The sequence below is a fragment of the Aristolochia californica genome, unplaced genomic scaffold, assembly GCF_029961685.1.
Source record: "Aristolochia californica isolate CCGP_79_NKW_82.1479 unplaced genomic scaffold, dmAriCali1.0.hap1 SCAF_3, whole genome shotgun sequence".
Lineage (NCBI taxonomy): Eukaryota > Viridiplantae > Streptophyta > Magnoliopsida > Piperales > Aristolochiaceae > Aristolochia > Aristolochia californica.
Genome location: NW_027181992.1, coordinates 23,591,624 through 23,612,821, shown reverse-complemented (window position 1 = coordinate 23,612,821; position 21,198 = coordinate 23,591,624).

The following is a 21,198-nucleotide window of genomic DNA, read 5'->3' as shown; positions in this document are numbered from 1 at the left end:
CATGCCTTAAACGTGTTAAAGACGCAAATGTTTGCAAAACCTTAGATATAAAAACTGAAGAGAGTTTACAATCCCAAAAAATTACAGACACTTTTTTGAATTATCTTTGCCTAAATTTGTGCATTTCCATTTTAGATGTATACTTTTCTCTTAAAAATAAACCTGAGTTATCTATCGTAAAATATATATAAGAAGCCAAATAGATCACAGCAAAAAGAAAATTTTAGAGAAAAAAGTTTAAAACAAAAACAAAGTAAGTGAAAAAAATTTATTTTCACACCTCAAACGAACAAAAAAGTTTTGTTATCAGAATTTGGGAAATTCCACCATTTGAACCCTAATAGCTTGGAGTTTTGTGGGAAAGAGATTTTTGATTGATCCAACTCATGTTTCAAACATGGATATTGCATGCTTGAAGCATCTTAAAGACAAAAATGATTGCAAAACCAAAGATATAAAAACTGATCTGAGTTTACAATCCCTAAAAATTACAGGCACTTTTTGGAATTATCTCTGTCTAAATTTGTGCATTTCTATTTTAGACGTATACTTTTCTCTTAAATATAAACTTGAGTTATCTCTTGTAAACAATAGTATAAGAAGGCAAATAAGCCACAATACATTGAAAATTTTAGGGAAAAAAATTTAAAACAAAACAAAAGTAAGTGAAACAAATTTATTCACACACCACAAATGAACAGAATAGTTTTCTTATCAGAGTTTGGGAAATTCCACCAGTTCAACTCTAATAGCTTGGATTTTTGTGAGAAAGCGATTTCTAATTGATCCTACACATGTTTTAAACATGGATATTGCATGCTTGAAGCATGTTAAAGACTCAAATGATTGCAAAACCTAAGATATAAAAACTGAAGAGAGTTTACAATCCCTAAAAATGAAAGACACTTTTTGGAATTAACTCTGTCTAAATTTGTGCATTTCCATTTTAGATGTATACTTTTCTCTTAAATATAAACTTCAGTTATCTCGCGTAAACAAAACTATAAGACGGCAAATTGATCACAGTAAAATTAAAATTTTAGAGAAAAAATTTAAAACAAGTGAAAAAAATTTATTCACAAACCACAAATGAACACAAAAGTTTGGTTATTCAAGTTAGCGAAATTCCACCAGTTCCACCCTAATAGCTTGGAATTTAGGGAGAAAGAGATTTCTAGTTGATCCTACACATGTTTTAAACATGGATATTGCATGCTAGAAGCATGGTAAAGACGCAAATGATTGCAAAACCTGAGATATAAAAACTGAAGAGAGTTTACAATCCCTAAAAATGAAAGACACTTTTTGGAATTAACTCTGTCTAAATTTGTGCATTTCCATTTTAGATGTATACTTTTCTCTTAAATATAAACTTGAGTTATCTCTCGTAAACAAAAATATACGACGGAAAAATAGAACACAGAAAGAAGAAAATTTTAGAGAAAAAAATTTAAAACAAAAACAAATGTAAGTGAAGAAAATTTATTCAAACACCACAAATAAACAGAATAGTTTTTTTATGAGAGTTTGGGAAATTCCACCAATTCTACCCTAATAGCTTGGAATTTTGTAAGAAAAAGATTTCTAATTGATCCAACACATGTTTTAAACAAGGATATTGCATGGCTTAAACGTGTTAAAGACGCAAATGTTTGCAAAACCTAAGATATAAAAACTGAAGAGAGTTTACAATCCCAAAAAATTACAGACACTTTTTTGAATTATCTCTGTCTAAATTTGTGCATTTCCATTTTAGATGTATACTTTTCTCTTAAAATTAAACTTGAGTTATCTATCGTAAAAAAAAATATAAGAAGGCAAATAGATCACAGTGAAAAGAAAATTTTAGAGAAAAAAGTTTAAAACAGAAACAAAGTAAGTGAAAAAAATTTATTCACACACCACAAACGAACATAAAAGTTTTGTTATCAGAGTTTGGGAAATTCCACTAGATGAACCCTAATAGCTTGGACTTTTGTGGGAAAGAGATTTCTGATTGATCCAACTCTTGTTTCAAACATGGATATTGCATGCTTGAAGCATCTTAAAGACACAAATGATTGCAAAACCAAAGATATAAAAACTGAAGTGAGTTTACAATCCTTAAAAATTACAAACAATTTTTGGAATTATCTGTGTCTAAATTTGAGCATTTCTATTTTAGAAGTATAATTTTCTCTTAAATATAAACTTCAGTTATCTCTCGTAAAAAACTGTATAAGAAAGCAAATAAGTCACAATACATTAAAAATTTGAGGGAAAAAAATTTAAAACAAAACAAAAGTATGTGAAACAAATTTATTCACACACCACAAATGAATAGAATAGTTTTGTAATCAGAGTTTGGGAAATTCCACCAGTTCAACTTTAATAGCTTTGAATTTTGTGTGAAAGCGATTTCTAATTGATCCTACTCATGTTTTAAACATGGATCTTGCATTCTTGAAGCAAGTTAAAGATGCAAATGATTAAAAAACTTAAGAGAGTTTAAAATACCTAAAAATTACAGACACTTTTTGGAATTATGTCTGTCTAAATTCGTGCATTTCCATTTTAGATGTATACTTTTCTCACAAATATAAACGTGAGTTATCTCTCGTAAACAAAAATATAAGAAGGCAAATAGATCAAAGTAAAATGAAAATTTATAGAAAAAAATTTAAAACAAAAAAAAAATGTAAGTGATGAAAATTTATTAACATACCACAAATGAACACAAAAGTTTTGTTATTAGAGTTTGGGTAATTCCACCAGTTCAACCCTAATAGCTAGGAATTTTGTGAGAAAGAGATTTCTAATTGATCCAACACATGTTTTAAACATGGATATTGCATGCTTGAATCAAGTTAAAGACGCAAACGATTGCAAAACCTAAGATATAAAAACTGAAGAGAGTTTACAATCCCTAAAAATTACAGGCAATTTTTGGAATTATCTCAGACTAAATTTGTGCATTTCCATTTTAGATGTATACTTTTCTCTTAAATATAAACTTGAGTTATCTGACGTAATAAAAAATATAAGAAGGCAAATAGATCACAGTAAAACGAAAATCTTAGAGAAAAAAATTAAAAAATAAACAATTGTAAGTGAGGAATATTTATTCACACACCACAAATGAACATAATAGTTTTCTTATCAGAGTTTGGGCAATTCCACCAGTTCAACCCTAATAGCTTGGAATTTTGTGAGAAAGAGATTTCTAATTGATCCAACAAGTGTTTTAAACATGGATATTGCATGCCTTAAACTGGTTAAAGACGCAAATGTTTGCAAAACCTAAGATATAAAAACTGAAGAGAGTTTACAATCCCTAAAAATTACAGACACTTTTTGGAATTATCTCTGTCTAAATTTGGGCATTTCCATTCTAGACGTATACTATTCTCTTTGATACAAACTCCTATTATCTCTCGTAAACAAAAATATAAGAGGACAAATAGATCACAGTAAAATTAAAATTTTAGAGTAAAAAATTTCAAAGAAGTAAAGAAAATTTATTGACACACCACAAAAGAACACAAAAGTTTTGTTATCCAGGTTTGGGAAATTCCACCAGTTCATCCGGAATAGCATGGAATATTGGGAGAAAGAGATTTCTGATTGATCCAACATGTGGTTTAAACATGAATATTGCATGCTTTAAGCATGTTAAAGACGCAAATGATTGAAAAACCTAAGATATAAAAACTGAAGAGAGTTTACAATCCCTAAAAATTATAGACACTTCTTGGAATTATCTATGTCTAAATTTGTGCATTTCCTTTTTAGATTTATACTTTTCTCTTAAATATAAACTTGAGTTATCTCTCGTAAACAAAAATATCAGATAGCAAAAATAGAACACAGAAAAAAGAAAATTTTAGAGAAAAGAATTTAAAACAAAAAGAAATGTAAGTGAAGAAAATTTATTCACACACCACAAATGAACACAAACGTTTTATTATCCAAGTTTTTGAAATTCCACCAGTTCAACCCTTATGGCTTGGAATTTTGTGAGAAAGAGATTTGTAATTGATCCAACACTTGTTTCAAACATGGATATTGCATGCCTTAAACATGTTAAAGACGCAAATGTTTGCAAAACCGAAGTTATAAAAACAGAAGAGAATTTACAATCCCTAAAAATTACAGACACTTTTTTGAATTATCTCTGTCCAAATTTGTGCATTTCCATTTTAAATGCATACTTTTCTCTTAAATATAAACTGGAGTTATCTCTCGTAAAAAAATATATAAGAAGGCAAAAAGACCACAGTAAAATGAAAATTTTAGAGAAAAAAATTTAAAACAAAAAAAAATGTAAGTAAAGATAATTTATTCACACACCACAAATGAACACAAACATTTTGCTATCCAAGTTTGGGAAATTCCACCAGTTCTACCATAATAGCTTGGCATTTTTTGAGAAAGAGATTTCAAATTGATCTAAGACATGTTTTAAATATGGATATTGCATTTTTGAAGCATGTTAAAGACGCAAATGATTGCAAAACCTAAGATATAAAAACTAGAGAGAGTTTACAATCCCATAAAATTACAGACACTTTTTGAAATTATCTCTGTCTAAATTTGTGCATTTCTATTTTAGATGTATACTTTTCTTTTAAATATAAACTTGAGTTATCTGACGAAATCAAATATATAAGAAGGCAAATAGATCACAGTTAAACAAAAATTTTAGAGAAAAAAATTTAAAACAAAAACAAATGCAAGTAAAGAAAATTTATACACACACCACAAATGAACATAATAGTTTTGTTATCAAAGTTTGGGAAATTCCACCAGTTGAACCCTAATAGCTTGGAATTTTGTGAGAAAGAGATTTCTAATTGATCCAACACATATTTTAAACATGGATATTGCATGCCTTAAACATGCTAAAGACGCAAATGTTTGGAAAACCTATGATATAAAAGCTGAAGAGAGTTTACAATCCCTAAAAATTACAGACACTTTTTGCAATTATCTCTGTCTCAATTTGTGCATTTCCATTTTAGATGTATACTTTTCTCTTAAATGTAAACTTGAGTTATCCCTCGTAAACTAATATATAAGAAGCCAAATAGATCATAGTAAAAAGAAAACTTTAGAGAAAAAAATTTAAAACAAAAACAAATGGAAGAGAAGAAAATTTATTCACACACCACAAATGAACACAAACGTTTTGCTATCCAAGTTTTGGAAATTCCACCAGTTCTACCATAATAGCTTGGGATTCTATGAGGAAAAGATTTCTAATTGATCCAGCACATGTCTTAAACATGCCTATTGCATGCCTTAATCATGTTAAAGACGCAACTGTTTGCAAAACCTAAGATATAAAATTTGAAAAGAGTTTACAATCCCTAAAAATTATAGACACTTTTTGGAATTATCTCTATCTAAATTTGTGCATTTCCATTTTAGATGCATACTTTTCTCTTAAATATAAACTTCATTTATCACTTGTAAACAAAAATATAAGACGGCAAAATAGAACAAAAAAAAAGGAAATTTTAGAGAAAAAAATTTAAAAAAAAAATAAATGTATGAGAAGAAAATTTATTCACACACCACAAATGAACACAAACGTTTGGTTTTTAAAGTTTGGGAAATTCCACCAATTCAACCCTAATTGCTTGCAATTTTGTGAGAAAGATATTTCGAATTTATCCAACACATGTTTTAAACATGGATATTGCATGTGATAAATATGTTAAAGACGCCAATATTTACAAAACCTAAGATATAAAAACTGAAGAGAGTTTACAATCGCTAAATATTACTAACACTTTTTGAAATTATCTCTATCTAAATTTGTGCATTTCCATTTTAGATGTATACTTTTCTCTTAAATATAAACTTGAGTTATCTATCGTAAGCAAAAATATAAGAAGGCAAATAGATCAGAGTAAAAATAAAATTTTAGAGAAAAAAATTTAAAACAAAAACAAAGTAAAAGAAGAAAATTTATTCACACACCACAATTGAACATAAAAGTTTTGTAATCAGAGTTTGGGAAATTCCACAGATGAACCCTAATAGCTTGGAATTTTGTGGGAAAGAGATTTCTGATTGATCCAACTCATGTTTTAAACATAGATATTGCGTGCCTTAAACATGTTAAAGACGTAGATGTTTACAAAACCTAAGATATAAAAACTGAAAAGAGTTTACAATCCTTAATAATTACAGACACTTTTCGGAATTATCTTTGTCTAAATTTGTGCATTTGCATTTTAGATGTATACTTTTCTCTTAAATATAAACTTGAGTTATCACTCGTACACAAAAATATAAGAAGGCAAATAGATCACAGTAAAATTAAAATTTTAGAGAAAAAAATTTCAAAACTAAAACAAATGTAAGTGAAGAAAATTTATTCACACACCACAAATGAACACAAAAGTTTTCTTTTTAGAGTTTGGGTAATTCCACTAGTTCAACCCTAATAGCTTGGCATTTTGAGAGAAAGAGATTTCTAATTGATCCAACACCTGTTTTAAACATGGATATTGCATGCTTGAAGCATGTTAAAGACACAAATGATTGCAAAACCTAAGATATAAAAACTGAAGAGAGTTTACAATCCCTAAAAATTACAAACAATTTTAGGAATTATCGCTATCTAAATTTGTGCATTTCCATTTTAGATGTATACTTTTCTTTTAAATATAAACTTGAGTTTTCTCACGTAATAAAAAATATAAGAAGGCAAATAGATCACAGTAAAAAGAAAATTTTTATGAAAAAAATTTTAAACAAAAACAAATTTATGTGAAAAAAATTTATTCACACAGCACAAATGAACAGGATAGTTTTGTTATCAGAGTTTGGAAAATTCCACTAGGTCAACCCTAATAGCTTGGAATTTTGTGAGAAAGAGATTTCTAATTGATCCAACACATGTTTTAAACATAGATATTGCATGCCTTAAACATGTTAAAGACGCAAATGTTTCCAAATCCTAAGATATAAAAACTGAAGAGAGTTTACATCCCTAAAAATTACAGACCCTTTTTGGAATTATCTCTGTCTAAATTTCTGCATTTCCATTTTAGATGTACACTTTTCCCTTAAATATAAACTTGTGTAATCTATCGTAAACAAAAATATAAGAAGGCAAATAGATCACAGTAAAAAGAAAATTTTAGATAAAAAAATTTAAAACAAAAACAAAGTAAGTGAAGAAAATTTATTCACACACCACAAATGAACACAAAAGTTTGGTTAAAAGAGTTTGGGAAATTCCACCAGTTCAACCCAAATGGCTTGGAATTTTGTGGGAAAGAGATTTCTAATTGATCCAACTCATGTTTTAAACATGGATATTGCATGCTTGAAGCATGTTATAGACACAAATGATTGCAAAACCTAAGAGATAAAAACTAAAGTGAGTTTACAATCCCAAAAAATATAGACACTTTTTGGATTTTTTTTGAATTTCCATTTTAGATGTATGCTTTTCTCTTAAATATAAACTTGTGTTATCTCTCGTAAACAACAGTATAAGTAGGCAAATAAATCACAATTCATTGAAAATTTTAGGGAAAAAAATTTAAAACAAAACAAAAGTAAGTGAAGAAACTTTATTCACACACCTCAAATGAACACAAAATTTTTGTTGTCAGAGTTTGCGAAATTCCACCAATTCAACCCTAATTGCTTGGAATTTTGTGGGAAAGAGATTTCTAAGTGATCCAACTCATGTTTTAAACATGAATATAGCATGACTGAAGTATGTTAAGACGCATATGATTGCAAAACCTAATATATAAAAACCTAAGTGAGTTAACAATCCCTAAAAATTACAGACACTTTTGCAATTATCTCTGTCTAAATTTGTGCATTTCCATTTTAGATGTATACTTTTATTTTAAATATAAAATTGTGTTATCTCTTGTAAAAAATAGTATAAGAAGGCAAAGAAGTCACAGTACATTGAAAATTTTAGAGAAAAAAAATTTAAAACAAAAACAAAGTAAGTGAAGAAAATTTATTCACACAACACAAATGAACACAAAAGTTTTGTTATCAGAGTTTTCGAAATTCCACCAGTTCAACCCTAATAGCTTGGAATTTTGTGGGAAAGCGATTTCTAATTGATCCAACTCATGTTCTATACATGGATATTGCATGCTTCAAGCATGTTAAAGATTCAAATGATTGCAAAACCTAAGATAAAAAAACAAAAGAGAGTTTACAATCCCTAAAAATTATAGACACTTTTAGGAATTATCTCTGTCCAAATTTGTGCATTTCCATTTTAGATGTATACTTTTCTCCTAAATATAAACTTGAGTTATCTCTCGTAAAAAAATATATAAGAAGGCAAATAGATCCTAGTAAAAAGAAAAATTTAGAGAAAAGAATTTAAAACAAAAACAAATGTTAGTGAAGAAAATTTATTCACACACCACAAATGAACACAAACGTTTTGTTATCCAAGTTTGGGAAATTCCACCAATTCAACCCTAATAGTTTGGCATTTTGTGAGAAAGAGATTTCTAATTAATCCAACACATGTTTTAATGAAGGATATTGCATGCCTTAAACATGTAAAAGACGCAAATGTTTGCAAAACCTAAGATATAAAAACTGAAAAGAGTTTACAATCCCTAAAAATTACAGACACTTTTTGGAATTATCTCTGTCTAAATTTGTGCATTTCCATTTTAGAAGTATACTTTTCTCTTAAATATAAACTTGAGTTATTTATCGTAAACTAAAATATAAGAAGGCAAATAGATCACAGTAAAAATAAAAATTTAGAGAAAAAAATTAAAACAAAAAAAAAGTAAGTGAAAAAACTTTATTCACACACCACAAATGAAGACAAAATTTTTGTTATCAGAGTTTGAGAAATTCCACCAGTTCAACCCTAATAGCTTGGAATTTTGTGGGAAAGAGATTTCTAAGTGATCCAACTCATGTTTTAAACATGGATATTGCATGATTAAAGCATGTTAAAGACGCAAATGATTGAGAAACCTAATATATAAAATATAAGTGAGTTTACAATTCCTAAAAATTACAGACACTTTTTGCAGTTATCTCTTTCTAAATTTGTGCATTTCCATTTTAGATGTATACTTTTATTTTAAATATAAACTTGGGCTATCTCTCATAAACAACAGTTTAAGAAGGCAAATAAGTCACAGTACATTGAAAATTTTAGTGAAAAAAATTTAAAACAAAAGAAAAGTAAGTGAAAAAAATTTATTCACACACCACAAATGAACACAAAAGTTTTGTTATCCTAGTTTGGGAAATTCCACCAGTTCCACTCTAATAGTTAGGAATTTTGTGAGAAAGAGATTTCTAATTGATCCTACACTTGTTTTAAACATGGATATTGCATGTTTGAAGCATGTTAAAGATGCAAATGATTGCAAAACCTAAGATATGATAACTTAAGAGAATTTACAATCCCGAAAAATTAAAGACACTTTTTTGAATTATCTTTGTCTAAATTTGTGCATTTCCATGTTAGATGTATACTTTTCTCTTAAATATAAACTTCAGTTATTTCTCATAAAAAAAAAATAAGACGACAAATAGATCACAGTAAAATGAAAATTTTAGAGGAAAAACATTAAAACAAGTAAAGAAAATTTATTCACACACCGCAAATGAACACAAAAGTTTTGTTATCCAAGTTTGGGAAATTCCACCAGTTCAACCCTAATAGCTTGGAATATTGGGAGAAAGAGATTTGTAATTGATCCTATATTTGTTTTAAACGTAGATATTGCATGCTTGAAGCATGTTAAAGACGCAAATGATTGAAAAACCTAAGACATAAAAACTGAAGAGAGTTTACAATCCCTAAAAATTGTAGGCACATTTTTGAATTATCTTTGTCTAAATTTTTGCATTTCCATTTTAGATGTATGCTTTTCTCTTAAATATAAACTTGACGTATCTCTCGTAAAACAAAAATATAAGACGAAAAAATAGAACACAGAAAAAAGAAAATTTTTGAGACAAAAATTTAAAATAAAAACATATGTAAGTGAAAAAATTTATTCACACACCACAAATGAACACAAAATTTTTGTTATCTGGGTTTGGGTATTTCCACCAGTTCATCCCTAATAGCTTGGCATTTTGTGAGAAAGAAATTTCTAATTGATCAACCACATGTTTTAAACATGGATATTGCATTCTTCAAGCATGTTAAAGACGCAAATGATTGCCAAACCTAAGATATAAAAATTGAAGAGAGTTTACAATCCCTAAAAATTACAGACAGTTTTTGGAATTATCTCTATTTAAATTTGTGCATTTCCATTTTAGATGTATACTTTTCTCTTAAATATAAACTTGAGTTATCTGACATAATAAAAACTATAAGAAGGCTAATAGATCACAATTAAATGAAAATTTTAGAGAAAAAATTTTTAAACAAAAACAAATGTAAGTGAAGAAAATTTATTCACACCCCACAAATGAACAGAATAGTTTTGTTATCAAAGTTTTTGAAATTCCATCAGTTCAACCCTAATAGGTTGGAATTTTGTGAGAAAGAGATTTCCAATTGATCCTACCCATGTTTCAAACATGGATACTGCATGCCTTAAACATGTTAAAGACGCAAATATTTGCAAAACCTAAGATGTAAAAACTGAAGTGAGTAAACAATCCCTAAAAATTACAGACACTTTTTGCAATTATCTCTGTCTAAATTTGTGCATTTCCATTTTAGAAGTATACTTTTCTCTTAAATGTAAACTTGAGTTATCTATCGTAAACAAAAATATAAGAAGGCAAACAGATCATTGTAAAAAGAAAAATTTAGACAAAAAAAATTAAAACAAAAACAAAGTAAGTGAAAAAACTTTATTCACATACCACAAATGAACACAAATTTTTTGTTGTCAGAGTTTGGGAAATTCCACCATTTAAACCCTAATAGCTTGGAATTTTGTGGGAAAGAGAATTCTAATTGATCCAACTCATGTTTTAAACATAGATATTGCATGATTGAAGCATGATAAAGACGCAAATGATTGCCAAACCTAAGATATAAAAACTGAAGTGAGTAAACAATCCCTAAAAATTACAGACACTTTTTGCAATTATCTCTGTCTAAATTTGTGCATTTCCATTTTAGAAGTATACTTTTCTCTTCAATGTAAACTTGAGTTATCTATCGTAAACAAAAATATCAGAAGGCAAACAGATCATTATAAAAAGAAAAATTTAGACAAAAAAAATTAAAACAAAAACAAAGTAAGTGAAAAAACTTTATTCTCACACCACAAATGAACACAAAATTTTTGTTATCTGAGTTTGGGAAATTCCACCAGTTCAATCCTAATAGCTTGGAATTTTGTGGGAAAGAGATTTCTAATTGATCCAACTCATGTTTTAAACGTGGATATTGCATGATTGAAGCATGCTAAAGACGTAAATGATTGCAAAACCTAAGATATAAAAACTGAAGTGAGTTTACAATTCCTAAAAATTACAGAGACTTTTTGTAGTTATCTCTGTCTAAATTAGTCCATTTCCATTTTAGATGAATACTTTTCTTTTAAATGTAAACATGGGTTGTCTCTCGTAAACAACAGTATAAGAAGTCAAATAAGTCACAGTGCATTGAAAATTTTAGTGAAAAAAATTTAAAACAAAACAAAAGTAAGTGAAAAAAATTGATTCACACACCACAAATGAACACAAAAGTTTTGATATCCAAGTTTGGGAAATTCCACCATTTCAATTCTAATTGCTTGGAATTTTGTGAGATAGAGATTTCTAATTGATCCTACACATGTTTTAAATATGGATATTGCATGCTTGAAGCATGTTACAGATGCAAATGATTGCAAAACCTAAGATATAAAAACTGAAGAGAGTTTACAATCCCTAAAAATTAAAGACACTTTTGGAATTATCTCTGACTAAATTTGTGCATTTCCACTTTAGATGTATACTTTTCTCTTAAATATAAACTTCAGTTATCTCTCGTAAACAAAAATATAAGACGGAAAATAGATCACAGTAAAATGAAAATTTTAGAGAAAAAAATTTAAAACAAGTAAAGAAAATTTATTCACACACCACAAATGAACACAAAAGTTTTGTTATCCAAGTTTTGGAAATTCCACCAGTTCAACCCTAATAGCTTGGAATATAGGGAGCAAGAGATTTGTAATTGATCCAACATTTGTTTTAAACTTGGATATTGCATGCTTGAAGCATGTTAAACACGCAAATGATTGAAAAACCTAAGACAGAAAAAATGAAGAGAGTTTACAATCCCTAAAAATTATAGATACTTTTTGGAATTATCTCTGCCTAACTTTGTGCATATACTTTTCTCTTAAATATAATCATGAGTTATCTCTCGTAAATAAAAAAAATAAGACAACAAAATAGAACACAGAAAAAAGAAATTTTAGAGAAAAAAATTTAAAACAAAGACAAATGTAAGTGAAGAAAATTTATTCAGACACCACAAATGAACACAAAAGGTTTTTTATCAGAGTTTGGGTAATTCCAGCCGTTCAACCCTAATAGCTTGGTATTTTATGAGAAAGAGATTTCTAATTGATCCAACACATGTTTTAAACAAGGATATTGTGTTCTTGAAGCATGTTAAAGACGCAAATGATTACATAACCTCAGATATAAAAACAGAAGAGAGTTTACAATCCCTAAAAATTACAGACACTTTTTGGAATTATCTCTATCTAACTTTGTCCATTTCCATTTTAGATGTATACTTTTCTCTTAAATATAAACTTGAGTTATCTGACGTAATAAAAACTATAAGAAGGCAAATAGATCACAGTTAAACGAAAATTTTAGAGAAAAATTTTTTAAACAAAAACAAATGTAAGTGAAGAAAATTCATTCACACACCACAAATGAATAAAATAGTTTTGTTATCAGAGTTTGTGAAATTTCACCAGTTCAACCCTAATAGCTTGGAATTTTGTGAGAAAGAGATTTCTAAAATATCCTACACATGTTTTAAACATGGATATTGCATGCCTTAATAATGTTAAAGACGCGAATGTTTGCTAAACCTAAGAAAAAAAACTGAAAAGAGTTTACAATCCCTAAAAATTACAGACACTTTTTAGAATTATCTCTGTCTAAATTTGTGCATTTCCATTTTAGAAGTATACTTTTCTCTTAAATATAAACTTGAGTTGTCTATCGTAAACAGAAATATAAGTAGGCAAAAAGATCACAGTAAAAAGAAAATTTTTGAAACAAAAATTTAAAACAAAAACAAAGTGAAGAAACTTTATTCACACACCACAAATGAACACAAATTTTTTGTTGTCAGAGCTTGGGAAATTCCACCAGTTCAACCCTAATAGCTTGGAATTTTGTTGGAAAGAGATTTCAAATTGATCCAACTCATGTTTTAAACATCGATATTGCATGATTGAAGCATGATAAAGTTGTAAATGATTGTAAAACCTAAGATACAAAAACTGAAGTGAGTTAACAATCCCTAAAAATTACAGACACTTTTTGCAATTATCTCTGTCTAAATTTGTGCATTTCCATTTTAGTTGTATACATTTCTTTTAAATATAAACTTGTGTTATCTCTCGTAAACAACAATATAAGAAGGCAAATAAGTCACAGTACATTGAAAATTTTACTAAAAAAAATTTAAAACAAAAAAAAAGTAAGTGAAAAAATTTTATTCACACAAAAGTTTTGGAAATTCCACCAGTTCAACTCTAATAGCTTGGAATTTTGTGAGAAAGATATTTCTAATTGATCCAAGACATGTTTTAAACATGGATATTGCATGCCTTAACCATGTTAAAGACGCAAATGTTTGCAAAACCTAAGATATAAAAACTGAAGAGAGTTTACATCACTAAAAATTACAGACACTTTTTGGAATTATCTCTATCTAAATTTGTGCATTTCCATTTTAGATGTATACTTTTCTCTTAAATATAAACTTGAGTTATCTTTTCTAAACAAAAATATAAGAAAGTAAACAGGTCACAGTAAAGAGAAAATTTTAGAGAGAAAAATTTAAAACGAAAGCAAAGTAAGTGAAGAAAATTTATTCAGACACCACAAATGAACACAAAAGTTTTGTAATTTGGAATATTGCAGGTAAAAGATTTCTAATTGATCCAACTGATGTTTTAAACATGGATATTACATGGTTGATGCATGTTAAAGTTGCAAATGAATGCAAAACCTAACATATAAAAAAAGAAGAGAGTTTACAATCCCTAAAAATTACAGACACTTTTAGGAATTATCTCTGTCTAAATTTGTGCATTTCCATTTTAGATGTTTACGTTTCTCTTAAATATAACTTGATTTATCTCTCGTAAAGAAAAATATAAAACTGCAAAATAGACCACAAAAAGAAGAAAAATTTAGAGAAAAAAATTTAAAACAAAAACAAATGTAAGAGAAATTTTTTTTTCACACACCACAAATGAACACAAACGTTTTATTATCCAAGTTCGGGAAATTCCACCAGTTCAACCCTAATAGCTTGGGATTTTGTGAGAAAGAGATTTCTAATTGATCCAACACATGTTTTAAACATAGATATTGCATACCTTAAACATGTTAAAGACGCAAATGTTTGTAAAGCCAAAGATTTAAAAACTGAAAAGAGTTTACAATCCCTAAAAATTACGGAGACTTTTTGGAATTATCTCTGTCTAAATTTGTGCATTTCCATTATAGATGTATAATTTTCTCTTAAATATAAACTTGAGTTATCTCTCGAAAAAAAAATATTAGAAAGTAAATAGATCACAGTAAAATGAAAATTTTACAGAAAAAAATTTAAAACAAAAAAATATGTATGTGAAGAAAATTTATTCACACACCACAAATGAACACAAAAGTTTTGTTTTAAGAGTTTGGGTAATTCTACCAATTCAACCCTAATACCTTGGGATTTTGCTAGAAGGAGATTTCTAATTGATCCAACACATGTTTTAAACATGGATATTGCATGCTTGAAGCATGTTCAAGATGCAAATGATTGCAAAACCTAAGATATAAAAATTAAAGAGTTTAGAATCCCTAAAAATTACAGACACTTTTTGGAATTATCTCTGTCTAAATTTGTGCATTTCCATTTTAGATGTACACTTTTCTCTTTAATATAAACTTGAGTTATCTCATGTAATAAAAAATATAAGAAGGCAAATAGATGACAGTAATACAAAAATTTTATTTAAAAAAATTTAAAACAAAAACAAATTTAGGTGAAGAAAATTTATTCACACACCACAAATGAACAGAATAGTTTTGTTATCAGAGTTTGGGAAATTCCACTAGTTCAACCCTAATAACTTGGAATTTGTGAGAAATAGATTTCTAATTAATCCAACACGTTTTAAACATGGATATTGCATGCCTTAAACAAATTAAAGACGCAAATGTTTGCAAATCCTAAGATATAAAAACTGAAGAGAGTTTACTTCCCTAAAAATTAAACACATTTTTTGGTATTATCTCTGTCTAAATTTGTGCATTTCCATTTTAGATGTTTACTTTTTTCTTAAATATAAACTTGAGTTACCTATTGTAAACAAAAACATAAGAAGGCAAATAGATCCCTGTAAAAATAAAATTTTAGAGAAAAAAATTTAAAACAAAAACAAAGTAAGTGAAGAAAATTTATTCACACACCACAAATGAACACAAAATTTTTGTTGTAAGAGTTTGGGAAATTCCACCAGTTCAACCCTAATAGCTTGGAATTTGGTGGGAAAGAGATTTCTAATTGATCCAACTCATGTTTTAAACTTGGATATTGCATGCTTGAAGCATGTTATAGACGCAAATGATTGCAAAACCTAAGATATAAAAACTAAAGTGAGTTTACCATCCCTAAAAATTGCAGACACATTTTGGAATTATCTCTGTCTAAATTTTTGAATTTCCATTTTAGATGTATACTTTTCTCTTAAATATAAACTCGTGTTATCTCTCGAAAAGAACAATATAAGTAGGCAAATAAGTCACAGTACATTGAAAATTTTAGGGAAAAAAAAATAAAACAAAACAAAAGTAAGAGAAAAAACTTTATTCCCTCACCACAAATGAACACAAAAGTTTTGTTATCCAAGTTTGGGAAATTCCACCAGTTCAACTCTAATAGCTTGGAATTTTGTGAGAAAGACATTTCTAATTGATCCAATACATGTTAATGATGCAAATGTTTGCAAAACCTAAGATTCAAAAACTGAAGAGAGTTTATATCCCCAAAAATTACTGACACTTTTTCGAATTCTCTCTTTCTAAATATATGCATTTCCATTTTAGATATATACTTTTCTCTTAATTATAAACTTGAGTTATCTATCGTAAACAAAAATATAAGAAGGCAAATAGATCACAGTAAAAAGAAAATTTTGGAGAAAAAAATTTAAAACAAAAACAAACTAAGGGAAGAAAATTTATTCACGCACAACAAATGAACACAAAAGTTTTGTTATCAGAGTTTGGGAAAATCCACCAGTTCAACCCTAATAGCTTGGAATTTTGTGGGAAAGAGATTTCTAATTGATCCAACTCATGTTTTAAACATAGATAATGCATGCTTGAAAAACCTAAGATATAAAATCAAAAGAGAGTTTACAATCCCTAAAAGTACAGATACTTTTAGGAAATGTCTCTGTCTAAATTTGGGCATTTCCATTATAGATGTATGGTTTTCTCTTAAATATAAACTTGAGTTATCACTCGTAAAAAAAAAATAAGACAGCAAAATAGACAACAGAAAAAAGGAAATTTTAGAGAAAAAAATTTAAAACAAAAAAAAAATCTAAGAGAAGAAAATTTATTTACACACCACAAATGGACACAAACGTTTTGTTATCCAATTTTGGGAAATTCCACCAGTTCAACCCTAATAGCTTGGAATTTTGTGTGAAAGAGATTTCTAATTGATCCAACACATGTTTTAAACATGGAAATTGAATGCCATAAACTTGTAACAGACGTAAATGTTTTCAAAACCTAAGATATAAAAACTGAAAAGAGTTTACAATCCCAAAAAATTACAGACACTTTTTGGAATTATCTTTGTCTAAATCTGTGCATTTTCATTTTAGAAGTATACTTTTCTCTTAAATATAAACTTGAGTTATCTATCTTAAACAAAAATATAAGAAGGCAAATAGATCACAGTAAAAAGAAAAATTTAGACAAAAAAAATTACACATCACAAATGAACACAAAATTTTTGTTATCAGAGTTTGAGAAATTCCACTAGTTCAACCCTAATAGCTTGGAATTTTGTGGGAAAGAGATTTCTAATTGATCCAACTCATGTTTTAGACGTTGATATTGCATGATTGAAGCATGTTAAAGATTCAAATGATTGCAAAACCTAAGATATAAAAACTGAAGTGAGTTTACGATTCCTAAAAATTACAGACACTTTTTGCAGTTATCTTTGTCTAAATTAGTGTATTTCCATTTTAGATGTACACTTTTCTTTTAAATGTAAACCTGGGTCATCTCTCGTAAACAACAGTATAAGAAGGCAAATATGTCACAGTACATTGAAAATTTTAGTGAAAAAAATTTAAAACAAAACAAAAGTAAGTGAAAAAAAATTGTTCACACACCACAAATGAACACAAAATATTTGATATCCCTGTTTAGGAAATTCCACCAGTTCAATTCTAATAGCTTGGAATTTTGTGAGAAAGAGATTTCTAATTGATCCTACACATGTTTTAAACATGGATATTGCATGCTTGAAGCATGTTATAGATGCAAATGATTGCAAAACATAAGATATAAAAACTGAAGAGAGTTTACAATCCCTAAAAATTAAAGACACTTTTTGGAATTATCTCTATCTAAATTTGTGCATTTCCATTTTGGATGTATACTTTTCTCTTAAATATAAATTTCAGTTATCTCTCGTAAACAAAAATATAAGATGGCAAATGGATCACAGTAAAATGAAAATTTTAGAGAAAAAAATTTAAAACAAGTAAATAAAATTTATTCACACACCACAAATTAACACAAAAGTTTAGTTATCCAAGAATGGGAAATTCCACCAGTTCAACCCTAATAGCTTGGAATATTAGGAGAAAGAGATTTTTAATTGATCCGACATTTGTTTTAAACGTGGATATTGCATGCTTGAAGCATGTTAAAGACGCAAATGATTGAAAAACCTAACACATAAAAACTGAAAAGAGTTTACAATCCCTAAAAATTACAGACAGTTTTGGAATTATATCTATCTAAATTTGTGCATTTCCATTTTAGATGTATACTTTTTTCTTAAATATAAACTTGCGTTATCTCTCATAAACAAAAATATAAGACGGCAAAATAGAACAGAGAAAAAAGAAAATTTTAGAGAAAAAAATTTAAAACAAAAACAATTGTAAGTGAAAAAAATTATTGACACAAATGAACAGAATAGTTTTGGTATCAAAGTTTGGGTAATTCCACTAGTTTAACCCTAATAGCTTGGCATTTTGTAAGAAAGAGATTTCTAATTGATCCAACACATGTTTTAAACATGGATATTGCATTCTTGAAGCATGTTAAAGACGCAAATGATTGCAAAACCGAAGATATAAAAACTGAAGAGAGTTTATAATCCCTAAAAATTACAGACACTTTTTGGAATTATCTCTATCTAAATTTGTGCATTTCCAGTTTAGATTTATACTTTTCTCTCAAATATAAACTTGAGTTATCTGATGTAATAAAAAATATATGAAGGCAAAATAGATCATAGTAAAACGAAAATTTTAGAGAAAAAATTTAAAACAAAAACAAATGTAAGTGAAGAAAATTTATTCACACACCAAAAATGAACAGAATAGTTTTGTTATCAGAGTTTGGGAAATTCCACCAGTTCAACCCTAATAGCTTAGAATTTTCTCAGAAAGAGATTTCTAATTGATCCTACACATGTTTTAAACATGGATATTGCATGCCTTAAACATGTTAAAGATGCAAATGTTTGCAATACCTAAGATATAAAAACTGAAAAGATTTTACAATCCCTAAAAATTACAGACACTTTTTGGAATTATCTCTCTCTAAATTTGTGCATTACCATTTTAGAAGTATATTTTTCTCTTAAATATAAACTTGAGTTGTCTATCATAAACTAAAATATAAGTAGGAAAATAGACCACAGTAAAAAGAAAATTTTAGAGACAAAAATTGAAAACAAAAACAAAGTAAGTGAAGAAACTTTATTCACACACCACAAATGAACACAAAATTTTTGTTGTCAGAGTTAGGGAAATTCCACCAGTTCAACCCTAATAGCTTGGAATTTTGTGGGAAAGAGATTTCTAATTGATCCAACTCATGTTTTAAACATAGATATTACATGATTGAAGCATGATAAAGATGCAAATGATTGCAAAACCTAAGATATAAAAACTGAAGTGAGTTAAAAATCCCTAAAAATTACAGACACTTTTTGCAATTACCTCTGTCTAAATTTGTGCATTTCCATTTTAGATGTATAATTTTCTTTTAAATATATACTTGTGTTATCTCTCGTAAGCAACAGTATAAGAAGGCAAATAAGTCGCAGTACATTGAAAATTTTAGTGAAAAAAATTTAAAACAAAAAATAGTAAGTGAAAAAAATTTATTCACACACCACAAATGAACACAAAAATTTTGTTATCCAAGTTTGGGAAATTCCACCAGTTCAACTCTAATAGCTTGGAATTTTGTGAGAAAGAGATTTCTAATTGATCCTACACATGTCTTAAACATGGATATTTCATGCTTCAAGCATGTTAAAGATGCAAATGATTGCAAAACCTAAGATATAAAAACAGAAGAGAGTTTACAATCGCTAAAAATTAAAGAAACTTTTTAGAATAATCTCTGTCTAAATTTGTGCATTTCCATTTTGGATGTATACTTTTCTCTTAAATATAAACTTCAGTTATCTCTCGTAAACAAAAATATAAGACGGCAAATAGATCACAGTAAAATGAAAATTTTAGATAAAAAAATTTAAAACAAGTAAAGATAATTTATTCACACACCACAAATGAACACAAAAGTTTTGTTATCCAAGTTTGGGAAATTCCACCAGTTCAACCCTAATAGCTTGGAATATTGGAAGAAAAAGATTTCTATTTGATCCAACATGTGTTTTAAACAAGGATATTGCATGCTTGAAGCATGTTGAAGACGCAAATGATTGAAAAACCTAAGATATAGAAACTGAAGAGAGTTTACAATCGCTAAAAATTATAGACACTTTTTGGAATTATCTCTGTCAAAATATGTACATTTCCAATTTAGATTTATACTTTTCTTTTAAATGTAAACTTGAGTTATTTCTTGCAAACAAAAATATCAGACATCAAAATAGAACATAGAAAAAAGAAAATTTTAGAGAAAAAAATTAAAACAAAAGCAAATGTAAGTGAAGAAAATTTTATTCACACACCACAAATGAACACAAACGTTTTGTTATCCAAGTTTGGGAAATTCCAGCAGTTCAACCCTAATAGCTTGGAATTTTATGAGAAAGAGATTTCTAATTGATCCAACACATGTTTTAAACATGGATATTGCATGCCTTAAACATGTTAAAGACGCAAATGTTTGCAAAACCTAAGTTATAAAAACACAAGAAACTTTACAATCCCTAAAAATTATAGACACTTTTTGGAATTATCTCTGTCTAAATTTATACATTTCCTTTTTAAATGTATACTATTCTCTTAAATATAAACTTGAGTTATCTAACGTAAACAAATATAAAAGAAGGCAAAACGATCACAGTAAAATGAAAATTTTAGAAAAAACGATTTTAAACAAAAACAAGTTAAAGACGCAAATGATTGCAAAACCTAACATATAAAAACTATAGAAAGCTTACAATCCCTAAAATTTAGAGACACTTTTTGGAATTATCTGTGTCTAATTTTGTGCATTTCCATTTTAGATGTATACTTTTCTCTTAAATATAAACTCGAGTTATCTCTCGTAAACAAAAATATAAGACGGCAAAATAGAACACTGAAAAAAGAAAATTTGTAAGTGAAGAAAATTTGTTCACACTCAACAAATGAACACAAAAGTTTTGTTATCCAAGTTTGGGAAATTCCACCAGTTCAACCCTAATTGCTTGAAATTTTGTGAGAAAGAGATTTCTAATTTATCGAACACATGTTTTACACATGGATATTGCATGCCTTAAACTTGATAAAGACGCAAATGTTTGTAAGACCTAAG